This window comes from Wasmannia auropunctata, unplaced genomic scaffold (assembly GCF_000956235.1).
Source record: "Wasmannia auropunctata unplaced genomic scaffold, wasmannia.A_1.0 LD336039.1, whole genome shotgun sequence".
NCBI lineage: Eukaryota > Metazoa > Arthropoda > Insecta > Hymenoptera > Formicidae > Wasmannia > Wasmannia auropunctata.
The window spans coordinates 812,730-828,606 of NW_012026851.1; the positions used below are offsets into that span (position 1 = coordinate 812,730).

General features: G+C 34.0%; 1 protein-coding gene and 1 long non-coding RNA gene across 4 annotated transcripts in view; one reads left to right on the plus strand and one right to left on the minus strand.

Annotated features, from left to right (window-relative positions):
- LOC105451989 overlaps positions 1-15,877 on the plus strand; it is a 282,408-nt gene that overhangs the window by 180,160 nt on the left and 86,371 nt on the right. The window lies entirely within an intron of this gene.
- LOC105451984 lies at positions 8,127-10,038 on the minus strand. Of its 2 annotated transcripts, XR_974654.1 has the most exons (3): positions 9,629-10,038; positions 9,128-9,536; positions 8,127-8,962 (listed from the first exon to the last, which is right to left on the minus strand). It is a non-coding gene; the product is annotated as an uncharacterized LOC105451984 (long non-coding RNA). The 2 variants fall into 2 exon arrangements; XR_974653.1 differs by lacking the exon at positions 8,127-8,962 and having other exon boundaries at positions 9,096-9,536.

Below are 15,877 nucleotides of genomic sequence, written 5' to 3' on the forward strand. Positions count from 1 at the left end.
TTAAAGATTGTATTTAATATAATTCTGTTTTTTAATTAACTTCAAATAAACTTTAATTTAGTTTGTATTCAAAGTTCAAACTCTATATCATTTATTTTAAATTTTCGTTGGGTTTAAGATTTTAATTAAAATCATTAGTGGTTTTCAATTAAATTTTAGGAAATGTCGGTTCCTAGTTGATTATGGAATTTGCAACTTGAAGGAAGTGTGCAACTTTTGATGTATTCTATGTTATGCTCAGCCATATACCTAACTCTTATATAGCGACATATATTTTGAAGTTAAACTTACAAAACACATAGTTGCAAGTTGCATATCGATTTATTCCGTTTACACACATTTTAGCAATATTTTCATCAAAAATTATACTCAAGTGTCATTTGGTCAATATGACAATTTGTTCAGCCAACTAAAAAAAACATCCATCAATTCTATACGTATCGTTAAAAAAATACAATATTATTTCATGATTTTCTTTCTTGATAATCTAAAATGTAAAATACATTTTTGCATCAAAAATGAAAATTAAATTGACCGATTGTGAGTCACAAGTGCAATATTTCAATAGACTATCGTTGATTTTAAAAGTGGTTCCGTTTTCGAGATGTGCTCTGTACTGTACAGTAGCCTATCTCTTTGAACTTTCGTGTCGATACATGATGAAACTCTGGTCGATTTGGTTGCACGGTATTTTGCGACTGTCATTATTTCGCAACGTTTCTTTTCGATTCTGATGAACACGAACGATGCCTTCCTGTCTTTCGCGATTCACCGGCCGTTTATTAACTTTAGCATTTCAACAAAGCTGAGAGTTACACGATACTTGATATGTGATAGATAACAATAACGATACAAATTTGTATTGTTATATTGCGTATGTGTGGGGGGAAGGGGGGCAAAGTAGAAGAAAGTTTGTGCTTACAACGTAAAAGAATCAGGGAGTGGAGGGAAAAAATGATGGAAAGAGAGAAAAGAGAGAGGACGAGAAAGGAAAAGTCGCGCGATGGCGAGGCTGCCATCGACTTAATACTCCAACAAGAGACCCCGAGAGGCAAGGAGTTAGTCCTGCTTGAAATGCAGCCGACAGCCGTTGAAGAACAAACTCCTCTCTCTCTCTCTCTCTCTCTCTCTCCCCCTCTCCCTCCCTCCTCCCTCTTTTCGCCTTTCTTCCTCCTTCTGCCCCCTTTCCTTTTTCTCACCCTATCATCAGCAGCTACTGTCACTTCAACCCCATCAGTTCTCATTCCAATGAATCCTTCCTTCCTTGTTTCAAGAAATATAACGTGCAGTTCAAACGACGAGTTGCTTTTACTTGTCTTGGATCTTGTTTCTCTCTCTCATTATTCTCATGTTAAATTTTTATCCCGTTCACACCGCGCTCTCCGTGCGTCTCTTTGTTACTCCCTTCTTAACAGATTCCATTTTAACACCGTACCGCAGCGGCAGTTGGTGACTCTGATTGTCAGCTTTATCGAATATCGATTGACCTCCGAAAGCGATGTGCTTTGATCAATAACATCCGGATAGCGTCTTAATTGCACGCCAAAATTTCATATTATTCATAAAGATAAAATGCTACATTGATATGTCTTCTGTGAATCTTTAATTGACATTTAATTCAAAATAATAATTGAGGAATTAAAAATTAACTAAGAACCTTTTCTCTTGATAATATTTTTTTCTTTACTTACAATGCAAAGAATAATAATCTAATACTAATATTTTACTTACTTATTCTGATATTTATCTAGTTTATAAAAATTTTGTTTTATTATTATTTTTTTTTAATATTCTCGGAATTTTAAATTAAAATTTTTATCGAAGTGCTGCTTTCGTTAGCACATTTCTCAAATATGTAAAATGTAAAATTATGTTGGCGCAAAATAACAGGATGAGAAAATACAGCCTCGGAGAGAAGAAAGAAATAATTAAATAGATAGAGAGAAAGCTAAATATATATTGTAAATCGATCGACATTTGAGCTATAGGCTTTCTGCATAAAAATGAAAATGGAATCGTTTTTTGCTTCATCCTGCACGAGAGGCGTGAAAATAAACCTCTCCAACTATATGCGATGCAAAATGAAAATTGTATCTTTGTGAAACGAGAGAGTGGAAAAAATCTGCTCAGTGAAGCGCCGCGAGGGTGTTAACTGTCACGTCGCATAACAATTTGTCTTTGACTTACGGGACCGATTCCGCGTAGTGCCATCAGAAATTTGCATCCCTCTAACTCGGAATTGAGAGGATTTGACGTGTGTGTCGTAACGCCATATAATATACGCATGTAAGGGCGAGCCTGTTTTACGAGCTCGTTTAACGTTCACCGCGGATCGGCTCGGCATTTTGAATAAATTAGCATTAACATATAGCCATTCGTACTTGCGACGTAACCACCTTGCAACCCCAGATGTGACCCTCGCTTCGGCAGATCCCAGGAGACACCTACATGCTAAGGTATCTGACTTGACTTCGAAACTCAACGGAGGAAATAGATTTATACAGGCAACTTTACAGGTTCTCTCAATGATTAACGATATCCCTGCATTTTATTTGAGTTACGTATCAATGTATCTATAAAATTTTCTTATTTAAAAGACTGAAAATTTTGCTTTCTTTGAGTAAAGCATCGGATTAAATTTTTTGTCATGTTACAAATTTACAAGAATATTATTAAAAAATAATATTAGTTTATTATAGAAGGATAATTTGTACGTGTTCTTATCATTACAAATAATATAACTGTTTAAATTTATTTTTTGCATAAATGAAGAGAGGCATGTTCTCAATAATAAATATTTAAAATAGAAATTAAGAGAAAGAGAGAGAGAAAGGGGGGAAGGGAAGAAAACAAGATATAATTATAATTCTTTCAAAGTTACTTATACTTATAAATTGACTTATAAAAAATATGTATATAATATTTTTTGCATATGCATAAATTTGAGGTATATTTGAAGTTTTATTCAAATGGACATAAGATAAATATAATAATGTACCTAACTATGTATTGAATGTATGTACTGAAATAATATAACACAGAATTTTTCTTACGTTTAAGCTACATAGTCTTTGTTGAAATCAATCTATACATTCATGACAAAAATCATTAATTATTTTGTATATATTGATACAGCATTAACAATTATAATGCGTAGCTCAATATTCGATATGCCATGTTATGCTATATCTTTGGTAATATTTAATATCTGCCATCATTGTTAAAGCATATTACAAGTTAGATTTCAGAAATGTTTCAGATTTTTTACTTCTCAATTTTTGCTCCTGCAATTCATGTTGCGTTAAAAATTTTTTCTGATTGAAATCGGCGGAATGTGCAGGGCGTTATCATATTTTACTCTTATTTAATCTTCCCGGAAGTGAAGCGTTTCGTTCATAGCCACGTATTATCGAGCACCCGTTATCGACAGCATTATTTACTGCTTCGGCCAGTTTGTTTCCATTTAGCACTTTCCAATGCGATATGTAACACGTTAAAATAATGTGAGAAAAACAATTAATATTTGATAAAAACGCTTTACCACAAATAGGACATATATACGTGACAATGCCATTTACATCTTTGTTATTAATTTAATTATATATGATTTTCTTAACATAAATTTATTCTCATTTTTGTTAAAGCGTTTAGCATGCGTATTATTAATTTAGCATGCGCTGTTCATTATTAGTTATTGTATGAGAAACTACTTTTGCCGCCAGAAAAACCATTCTTGTTGCGCGAAATGGAATTTTTTAAGTACCATTATCGTAGTAATAAAATGCGACGAATACGACCGCGACGGTTCACGTGCAAAGAATGCGCACGTTATTAACGCGAAGATTACTAGCTTTGTTGTAAAGTCACTATCGAGCGACTTTTAGCGAAGGCGCATGAGGGTCGGGGTATATAACATTAACATGAAATACGCGGCGAGGTGCGTGTACCGCACGGCAACATTTACGACACGAATCGATCGTTAAGGCACAGCTTCGGTGACTTTAATTAAAAATACAGCGCGCAGCGGGCTGTTCCGAACAGGTCTGCGCGACCTGTAGTTTTATAATCTCTCGGGCGATGTATTCGAGATGCGTGCGCAGGTAATGCGTACGATAAGGTACAAATAATGCGGCCGCCCCTCGTAACTACGCGCGCGTAAACGCGCGGCGTGATTCGATAAAGCCAGCCGGGCCCCACCGCGCTGCACTGTGCACTGTTCGCTCGGTTTTTACTATTTTCCTGTTTAGCCGCGTGGCACTTTATCACGTCACGGACAGCGTTTTACTCTTATTCTACGATATTAATCTTTTTATTAAAGGCCGCTTTCGCGCGCCCGCGCAACGTCGTAAATGTACGTGTACATTTATGATGCAAAGGACGCGCGCGCGTTAGCGCCGATGAGTTTCTTCACGCGGTCGCGTATCTGCGAGTCGTTTACGGCCAACGCGCAATTACCATCGCAGAAGAGAACATTTGAAAAAATAATAAAAAAGAAACATGTGATTTGCATGATACGCACACACGGTTACGTATATAGCGTATAACTTTACAGTGTTTCTCGATGGTGCAATGCAGACGCCAATCTTCCGCTTGAATTGAAATGTCCATTAAGGCAGACAATTGCGTCGAAGCGCAGCCCTTTCTTTCTGCTCGTAATTCGGTTAATGTCGAGACGAGAAGCGCTCCGTACAAAGACGCGCGCCCGCGCTCGTTTGAGAGAGTGCATCTTCAAAATCCCATCTCACGATGAAAACATACTTTAAGGTGGATAATTATCTCGATGGGTACCTTCCCTGTCCTCGTTGCGACTCACCGTCGTAATTCCAAGACGCACCAGATAAGCTCTACCTACTTGCTTTACGGTTAAAGAGCCGGTACGGCTGACGCGACACGATATCAAACCACTGCAAACGAGGCTGCATAGTGACAGTGCACGCTCTCTCTGCAGGGAAAGGCTTTGACAGCATAAACCGCAAAGCACAGTCTGCAGGGGCAACAAACCGACTGCCCGCGTCGTTTTGCAACGGCGGCCCATTCAGCAAAATCGACATCGAATTGGCGATAGTCGATATACTCTACCTCCACGACCTTTCAAAATAATTGCCAACTTATATAAATCTTAAAATCGGTAAAGTATAATAACTAGTGCAGTCGCAATTTCTACACAATTGTAAAACGATTTCTTGAAAACTGATTCGAATGTGAACACTCTACACTCGAAATAATGTGTTATGCGGTAGACGTTGACAAATCTTAACTTCTCTTGTTTGTAATATATAGTTCATCATAGTGCGAATTTTTTTGTTATATAATTTTGAATATTTTCTACAAGTGAATGAATAATTTTTACATAATAGTCATAACGGAACGAAATAAGCCAAACACCATTCTATATTTCATTCATTTAGGAGAAAATGTAGAAGGAAATGTATTGGGTTGAAAATTATAGTCATGTATAATTCTGTATTTACGTATTTTTCATTAAATGTGTACGTCACATGCATGTTCATATCATACGTCTTAATTAACAAATATTAACGGTAAAACTAAAAGAAAATGTTTTTAATAAATTATTTCACGTCCATAACACAGAATATATTATTTTTGCAAATGCTACAGAAAAAATTCAATCGTGCAAAATAACATTGCATTCTGCCCGAGCCGCGATAAATTTCCAATCTTCCCAAACATCTCGTGTAATCAGTTAAATCAAATATTGAAATGGTGGATCGAAGCGAATTATATAACGGCATTATATTGATGTATGCGATTCCTAGGTACTCTTGCTACATATCGATAAATACAAACTGTGTTTGCGTACGCACACGAGTAATAGCGCGTGTGTTATCGTTTAGAAGGTAGAAGCTCTGTGGATATCCAAAATCGAACAGGCGGAGCTTTTACATTGGCAAAGGTATTATCGACTTATGGGGATTATGGATGATTGCATAATTGCTACGATACTGCAGAAATTTTATAATTTTTTAAATTTAATTAATTTGCTAAATACGCGATACAGTTTTCAGATAAACGGCGATTTACATATTGCTACATTACTAAAGAGAACTAAAAAAAAATATCGTCATTTATAAATTACTTGAACGATAATAAATCACAGCACGCGTCAGACAAAATTCAATTAATAAAAATCCTGTGAGAGAAATATACAAAGAATATTTTGTAATTGATATATCATGCTTACAGGCTGATTTTACAGGTAGTTTGAGCCATATTTATTTACAATTATGATTAATAATATGTAGAAACTAATGACGCGCACGCGAGGGAGATAATGATATATAGAAAATTGCATTTATATTGAATTAATAGCGCTGGATAATAATCCGCTTTACGTTATAGTTAATCGATACGATTCTTCTGCTATGGCAATTTCATATTAAAACGCTCTTTGAACGTACAATATTTTTACTAAATATTTTGCACATTTATCCAATTGTTTTATATATTTCTATTGTTACATAAAAATTCTATTCTATTATTACATAGAATTCTAGTATTCTATTATTATATAGAAATATATAAAACAATTGGATAAATGTGCAATATATATATAGATTTTTTTTTACTTGTATTCGCAATATTGATGTACATGCACCTATTTTTATACGATTTTGGCTGTATTACTGGTACACACTAGTACACATTTCGTAAGTCCCATAGCAAACACATGTATGAACAACTGCCTACGTATCTTGGATTGGCTCCAGATTCTTCGGAAGCTGACTGATATATAAGCAACAAGTCTGTACGAATGGAAATCTTTTGCTACGTCTTCTTGCACATACGAAAAATAAATATTGCATATAGTTAAAGAAAATCGAAATCTCACCACAGTACAAAAGAATTATTCCGCTAAGTTTTTAAATATTATATTAAAAATTTATATATTGTGAGATGTGATTATGAGTATGTGATACGTATTTCTCATATTAAATTTTGAATATTATGTTAAACATGTAATATATATTCATATGCCGCGCGTATTAATGAAAATTTTAGCGACATTTTCAGTGATGCCATTATAACAGAATTTCACTGTTTACGAAGAATAGTAGTTTATGTACATTGTACCGATATACGCACATTTGTTAGAATGAGAATGAATTATCTTCGACTGTACAATGTTCAAAGTTGAATCCGAGCAATAATTAATTGACAATTAGTGCGAATTCAAATATTACGTCTCTACGTATTTTTAGTTAGCAATGCAATAATAGAACTATCAATATGTTGTAATGCAATAATAGAACTAACAATATGTTGTAGCATTTAACGCAAAAAAAATCGCTTTATTATCTTTTTTAGCGAATTTTATGCCACGCCGATTGTGTTACATACCTACAAACAGAACCGAATAATTTATGGCAGTGCAAAAACTCAACTATATAAAATGCCATTGGATAAAAATGAGATACGTTCATAAACTTGAAACATCCATCATGACATGATTTTATGAGTACTTGTAGCTATGAATGATGTGGAATCGTAGATATCTGTTTTAATCTATTCCATTATATTAAAAGCTCGTGTAAATAAATATAGGGATCGGTATAGTAAATTTTTAATGCAAACGATAATCAATTATTTGGGTAGTGTTGAATTAATCAACGATATTTCAGTGATATTAGTCAAAAAAGTATCATTTTGGAAAAAATATTTATCGTTACAAAGTGTGTCATATATGTAGGTTGTAATTACAGTTAACACTTTCCTGTATCAATATGCAATCAGGTGAGTGTGTCCATCTTTCCTCGCAACGAAATTTCCACGTCGACCTACGGATGTCTGAAAATTTATTTTCCCCGGGGCAAGGAACGATATTGCGCCAACTTGGAGTAGAAACTGGGCAAGAAGTCTTTGAAGTTTAATGCTGGAAACTCGAAAACATAATACGCTACCACTAAAGAAAATTCTACGGTTATCTCTATTCCTGGATCGATTTCTTTCGTGCTATCACAGGTTTCTCGCGAATTTTTCAAATTGTATGAAAGAATATTATCGGGTTTCCACGGAAACATAAAATCATGCCAATGACTACACAATTTTAAAAGCAGCTTGTATTTATCGTTGGTAGGTTGTAAGACCGTACAGAATTGAATTAGGAATTAATGTAATATGAAATTTTCTTAAATTTTTATTTATCAAAAATTTTTTAATTTTCTGTGTTAAATGTCTTCATAACTATCAATAATCTCTTAATATTGAGATGACATTGTCAAACGACATATATTATACTTAGCATTGATTTCACCATTTATATTTGCTAGGAAATTGCGCAAGTGTTGAGATATTCTGCATACATCATAAACTCAAGTAGTTCACACGGTTCCCCACATGCATATTATGATATGAGGAGGGACGGTGAAAACTTGACAGACTCGTAACTAAAATTCACGATAAACGCAGCCGTCGCCGCTGTGTTTTATAACAACATGCGGTCCAACAGGCTAAAGGATGGAATATATTACGAAAGGAACGACATAGGCGCACAGATCGTCGCCATCTGTCGACATTTGCGGATATGGCCGACTATGTATGTGTGTGCGCGCGCGCGAAAGTTTGTCTAAACTTTGCCTTGTACGTGACGCGATACGATATTAATCTCGATTTTGCATTATTTATTACTTTACCGAATCTATTTGTCCTGTTTAAGTATCGAAAGCATGTCGCATGCGAAAGAAATTTTCGACTTGTCGCGGTTGGTGCTTTGGATAAATACGCACTCTCTTAATTTTCAAGCTAAATGTTCTGTGCATGAAAAATTTCGACAATATAATCATTTCACGATGTAGTTTGTGGAAGCATTACAGTAGAAGAGGAACAATTGTTCAAAACTGCGAAATTGTACTCGTGTATATCCGGTATTTCCTGTCTGGCCATTCAACGTGAAGTCAAACAATGACATTACGCTCTATCAATGTATTTCATGCGAAAGCACACGCTGAAATTAGAAAAATCGCGGAATCATATATTCGCTTAATTTAGTCTTTATAACTATCCGTTCTGTATCATATCGCGCGGTAGTGCGTGAAAACAAAGAGTGGAAATTGTGTTACGAATTTTGAGGCGTAGAATATTAAAAATCGACAATTTAATTCGTCCATACAGCTGCGTACGCGGAAGAAATCTCTTCCATCACTCTATTTCAACAGCCAACCGATATCTCTACTTTGATTACTTTCATTTTGAATCTGCACAGTCGGTCATGCAATCGTTACTGTATCGAATATTACACGAAATTTATTGAAAAGAACATTTTCCATGTAAAAGACCCTAAATCATGATCAGGAATTAAAGTCGGCCTGGTTTCAGTAGATCTGATTTTCAATGCAACATATATGTTGAAACATGTATGTTAATATACATCAATTATTACATTGCTATTATCGTGAATAAATAATTTTCATATTTACAACATCGAAATCTCTACTCATTGAGATTTTATCGTCAATCTCCGGTCCTGAAGAAATCTACCTAAAGAAATAATAGTTTCTATAACAATTGGTCACTCAGCTCTGCAACAATGATAATAATGAAATTTATTTTTATTTGCCAACACGATATTTACTTCTGAAATTTCTACAAATCCGTATAGACGTATACAAACCATACACATACGCACACTAAGCCACGCGAAAATATCAGTTATCGATGCACTCTCGTCTCGTAATTGAATAAACTGGGAATGGATTTGATTGAGTCATGGCAGCCACTCAGTAAATCCAGGTATGCTGAGGAGACGTCGACGGTCGACGGACCGGCCGCTGACGCAGCTCCAACTGTTACTCCAAAGCTAGTGCACCGGCGCGGCCGTACGTAGTCTATCTATAGGTATCATTCGGCAAACGGGGAGTCAATTACCGATTATAACATTACCGATACATTTCTCTCTCAAAAGTTTTTGCAATATTTTAAATAACCAAGAACTTTCCTGAATGAACGGATTCATAAAGCCGTTGTTTCCGGCTCAGTGTAAATAACATAACAAAATCGCATCGCAGTGAAGTGCTGCGAGCGTGCGGACGTTGCAAAATGCAAGAGGTGCAGAATGAGGGAGGGCTGCCTGGCTGTATTGGACAACAATATACCAGAGTGTGCAATGACGTCTATTGGGGATGGGTGGAAGTAGCGTTTCGATCTCTGTAACCTGCACTCTACTATCCGGAAACGGATGAACGGGTAAACCACCAGCCACCGTTGTGTTTCCTTTCCATGAGCGAGAAACTCCATGTTCGAAATTGTAATCTTTCCACTCGCGGCGTGGGTATCATAGCCATATCTTCGGAAACTATGAACTTGGGATCGATTTAATTCCCAGATAAGCTGTAGTAAGGTCGTTATATTAGCGCGCGTTGAGTTTCGAATTAATGTGATTCGCTTAACATTCAATATAAGTGATATTGTAGAGATTGAATTTTATTAGATTAAATAAGTTAATAATAAACTCATTTGATTTGTATTTATAGAATTTTGGGAGAAAATTAAAATTTTTCAAAATTGGAAATTTCTTAAAAGAGATAAATCAACACAACCAAATAGAGAAAGTAGTAATGTTTTCAACTTGTTATTTTTGTTTATTTAAATAAAAGAAATATTGTATCTATATATATATTTTTTATCTACTTAATTAAGTTTGCATTTTATCATATAAATTTTATTATAAATCTCTGTGATTTTGAATTTATATTAATTTAACTTATCTATTCTATCATCTTATTAATTCTATCCAAATTCTCATCAATTCTTTTAAAATATTAAAAGATCCGAAAAATATGAAAGATCTGAAACAAATTACAATTTTACATTTAATCTAACAGGAAATTGAAAGTACACAAAATATTTAAATATCATACTTTAAGATGCTGGAATAACGCATGAAAGAGCACCATCGGTATTCGTTATGCAAAGGTGCCGGCCGTCGTCGTTGCTCGAGGATAGACATAGGAGGCAGAGAGCACGAAAGGGAGCAGGGAATGCGGTTGGTGGACTGCTTTGGACGCTAATGGCTTTCCCAACGCAAAGCGTCCATAGCCATGCTACGTACAGTCGTCGGGAGCAATGTTAGTTATGTCAGTCCGGGACAACCGACAGAATTATACCTATCCTACAGATCCAGAATTCTCCACTTCGTTCTCTCCCTCAAACCCTACGATGTGCGTGCACGCATATAGGAGCGCGCAAACACACACACACACACACACACACACTACACACACAACAACACACACACACACACACACACACACACACACACACACACACACACACAAAGTGGCATGTTTTTCAAAAGCTCAAAGATCACGGTGACTTGCGCGATTGAATTATCGGTTGTATAAAGTTTTACTATTCATTGTCAAGTGGATAATTGATTTAAACGTTTATTAAATTATTAGATAATTGAAATTCTATATATCAAGCTATATGATAATGAAGAAGTGGATAGCTATAAATGGCTTTTTGATTGTATGATCGGATAAATTACGAAATCAAGTCATTATTCAGCCACTTGTATACATTACATAGTATAGACCATTTAGATATGTTGAATATTGTCACTATCTATTATATACATATATTGCAATTATCTCTTTAATCAATATTAGCAATTTATACCTTGAAACTAAATCTTTTAGAATTTTTATTATTTTTTATAATAATAGAGACAACAATGTCTCTAGATAAGGTCTTAAATTTTGTTTTAAGTATGTGCATATTTAAAGAGTCAGAATATTTTTCTGTAATATTTGCAACTTTTACATGGATCAGCAAAGATTTGCAAGATTTGCAAAGATTTGCAATTCGCAAAACTCTAACGTTTTTCACTTAAGTATATAGACATAACCTCATACATTTATAGGATACAATGATAACTTACGCATGATATATGTATACTGCTCTATCTTTTTCATCCACGGTGATGTAACCCGTCGAGGCTTTCGGTATGCCTATGGAGGACGAAAGCATTCACCAGACGATCAGACGCCATATGCATGAACGCGGTTAGTAAGAGGAAAAAGAGGAAGAGCAAGAGAAGAGGCGAGAGAGAGAGAGAGAGAGAGAGAACGCTACAAGAGGATGATTCTGGCCATTGGTCGTCGTTCATCGAAATTCCGTTTAATCGCTCCACCAACTGCGCCAGCGCGTCTCTATTCTAAGGATGCTTTTCGATGCCCAAATATCCCAGCCGTCAATATTCCAACAGGAATATCGATCGTCTGCCCGATATTATGGAGTCGTTGATTTTCTATGTTGAACGGAGTCCTGCTTCTTCTTGATGGCTTGCATTGATTCACATTTGAAAAGATCATATAACATTCAGCAGTTTTTTATTTATTTGTTACACGCGTTATATTTTCATACTTTACAATATTTATACTATTTTGCATTCGATGTAGTAAATCTTAATGACACTAAATAATATTTATTAAAATATAACAGCAATTCGAGCAATGATAATCGTCCAAACATTTTGACAAAGCGCGCATTTAATTAATCTATAACGTTATCATGGAAAACGCCAAGACGTTGTAATAATAAATTTAAGATCTCATTTCGTCCGTCGCCACTACATTATATCTTTATGGCTTCGCAATTATCAAGAGAAAATTGAAATACGAATCTTTGTATAGACCAATTTTCTTTTTATCGATCTGGTCTGCAGTCTCGTGAAACTCAACACGGAGGAAAACTTTAATCATGTCGACTCGTAAATACAAAAAAAAGATAAAGCTTTCAGTAAATCCGGTATATCGAAAACTATGCCAGCCAATGTTTCCAATCGGTTAACAAAATAAATAGATTTTTTTTTGCAACTCCATTACGGCTTTCATAAATTTATTTATGCTGCTGCTGCATATATGTAGGTACAATATATTTGTGAAAATTGGCATTATGTAATGTAATGCCTTAACAAGATTATAAACTGACTTGGCAAAGTTACTGCAAAGAGCGAATTCGGTTAAATGAGAATTCGTGAAATTCTCGGAATTATTGGCGAGGAGATTCTCAAGATTAGAGCAGTCTATATATCCCTATTCAACGGTGAAACTACTCAAAGCGAACTTTGGCTGTTTCAGATAGTAAGCGACTACGACTGACACTTGACCTTCGTTTGCAGAATTCGAATATGCAAAGTAGTTGAAATTTATGGAGATTTAAATCGTTGTAATCTGAAAATTTCGTGTATCTTCTGGCAAAAATTTATTGCAAAAATGTTTATTCTCCGATGATAATTTTTAAATAAAGTTAGATGTCTAGATTATATTAATACTTCTATACGTAGATGTCTTGAATAAAGAAGAAATATTGGACATGTTGAAGAAATAAAATTGTATAAAAATTTAATTAAATAATCGTTAAATCGTATAAAGAGACAAATGATAGGATTTATCTGCTGAGAGCATCATATCGAATCATGCTTTCCTCACTCGTATACGACGTATACATCGCGGTTCAATCACGATGAATATGATTTTAATGTCCCTTTCGACATGAATACCTCGCACGATTGCATTTCCGACATGTGATACGCTCCTGGAAAGGGATTAATGGACGAACGAGAGGAGGCAACTGTTCGCGGATTTCGCGTTTGTTATCACACATAGTGATATTAAAAATTACATTGTGTCATTAAATGCAAGATCGCAACGGAAAGAAATTAATACTGACGGTATTTTTGAAAATCTAAAGATTTGCCAATAAACAGTGTTTTATTTAATATATATAATAAAACATTTAAATTTGATTCATTAAAATATAGAATATCCGTATTATATAGTAAACATTATCATGATCGGTAAAAAAAGATTTGTTTCTCTTCCGGGTTAAACATAGATTGTGTTCTGTTTTAACGCTCATGCACTGTGAGCATTGTCCTTGTTAAACATTTGATAAACAATACGGATGAAATGATTTCGTGAGCACTGTAAGCGCCAAAAGTGTGGACACAGAACGCAATCATAGTATTTCTAATGTCGTTGTCTACGTCAAAAATGATTGAAAGTATGATAAAAATGTTTGCAAAGATGGAAGGAACGTTCATCTTGAACAATAAACGCTTTTACGACCTCGTAAAGATTAAATGGTGTAGAATTGAGACACTTAGCTCACAATGGAGTATTTCAAAGAGAGTTGATACTTTGTTTTTCTCCAACTGGTTTTACAGTTACCAGGAAAAGAGGGAGAGGAAGAAAGAGAAAGAGAATTATTTATAAGTGTCAGAATTGTATAGATGATAGATTTCTATTTTATAAGAGGAAAAATAGCGAATATTCGATTGTTTTTAATTAAAAAATTAAATCATATATTTTAAACTGTACGTATCACACAATTAAACTTTTACAGAATTTTCTAATAAAAGATATAAAAAGCAAAGTTTTTAACAAGATCAAGCGGAGAAATAACGATTCATGTGTCTTTTTTATTTCATAATAACTTTGTTGAACTAATATAATCTCTAAAATCGATAATTTTACTAGTTATTTGTGGCATGATTCACGATCGGAATGGTGGTAGTACTAAAAGCGATGCCTTGGAAGGTCCTGGGATAGAAGCGACCGAGCCGCGAACAGGACACGAAACTTCAATATTGACTGAGACAACCCTTCCGTGTTTATCCTCGGCACCCTTTCCTTTATCGTTGAGGCACGAGTCGCAGGTTTCCCCGGTATTATCCTTCTCATCCAAGATTCCTCTTTAATGTGTCTTGCACTATCGTGGATAATCGTTGTAGAGTGATCTCTACCTCATCTTGTTAATCACGAATCGAAATAATTCCTTATAAAATTAATTAATTAATGAAGGAAATCATGATATGACCGATTGCATAGCGAAAATCATAATTATATCAATGATTATTAAACGATATAAAAGTTTCAATTTTTAGATAATTTTAAATGTAAAAAGATTATAACGCGTAAAAAGATAGCTATGGTATCTTTCACGCACTTAATAATATGAAAATAATGTATAATTCTCCATTTTTTAAATTATATAAATTTTGTATTATAAACGCTTTTGTAATAAAAATTTAATGCGGTTTTCATTCAAATTTGCAAACTCTGAATTTTCTTATGTGATTTATTACAGTCGCGATGAAGGAATCAAGTTTTCCAGTCTTTATGATGAAAAATTTTCGGTACTATTTCATTCATGTCGTCGCGCAAACTTACCATTCATAAGAACGAATTTTTCGCTCTCACAAAGAAATTTTTCTGACGTCTGTGAAATCTTCTGCCTGCATGGTGGAGTTCATTGATCCAGCGTATTCTTCTAATTTATATTACGATAGCCACTTGACATACTTTGCAAAAATAATTACAATATAAAATCGATAAATATTATAAATATATAATTAATTTTATAGATTTACTTGCAATTAGCAATGCAAAAGCTTTGTAACGCAAAAATTGACGGATATATATATATACCTACATATACATATATATACAACATATTATACAGCATACATAATATTACATAACAGTATAAAAATGCCTCGTTAAAAGATTTTTTTTATTGTATATAATCTTGGATATATAAAATAATAAAATATGTTACATTATTGAATATATAATTCTTCTTTATCTACCTAACTTAACTATTATCTGCCAATCAAACAATAATTTAATTATTGCTTCTTGAATAGAACTGTTGAATAAAATAAAGTTTTAAATTATATTTGCGCAAAAATATCAGTGGCATTATAAATATTAATAATGTATCTTTTATTTTAAGAGAAAAATATATCTTTCTTTTATTTAAATAAAAGTGTTCAAAATTTAAAACGCAATTTAAAATATATTTAAAATTCTTACTATTTCTGTCGACTCTAAAATTTGCAATTGCGAATATAATT